Below are 453 nucleotides of genomic sequence, written 5' to 3' on the forward strand. Positions count from 1 at the left end.
TGTCTGTTCTTTGATTACTTTTTGGATAATTATTTTCATGATTTATTATCCTTTTGTTATAGTGCATTATTTATATGTAAATATTGTTAGGGGCGTTAATATTTGGAATGTTGCATTTGAATTATTATTTAATTTTTTATTACCATCATCAGTATTATTAGTACGAAGCGAGGCGTTATTAATATTTTAATTACTATTGGCATTATATAATTATATTAATAACTATTGTCCTTATGTCGACCTCACTCATATGCCAGTCATTGGACAACAGAAGTTAAGTCATGGGCAGTTTGTATGTTATAAACACTGTTATACGATGGTCGCCTTCGGTTCATCAAAACGCAAAACTTGTCTACGACTTGAAAATATAATGGTTAGTGTGAACAGAATAATATGCGCAGATCTTAAGAGCCAAGCACACCAATTTTATGAATATAAGAGGCTTCTTGTACA

General features: G+C 30.2%; 1 protein-coding gene across 2 annotated transcripts in view; it reads left to right on the plus strand.

Moving 5' to 3' along the window:
* LOC119590799 (transcriptional enhancer factor TEF-1-like) overlaps positions 1-453 on the plus strand; it is a gene marked incomplete in the record, with an annotated part of 156,884 nt that overhangs the window by 691 nt on the left and 155,740 nt on the right.

Source organism: Penaeus monodon, chromosome 27, assembly GCF_015228065.2.
Source record: "Penaeus monodon isolate SGIC_2016 chromosome 27, NSTDA_Pmon_1, whole genome shotgun sequence".
Lineage (NCBI taxonomy): Eukaryota > Metazoa > Arthropoda > Malacostraca > Decapoda > Penaeidae > Penaeus > Penaeus monodon.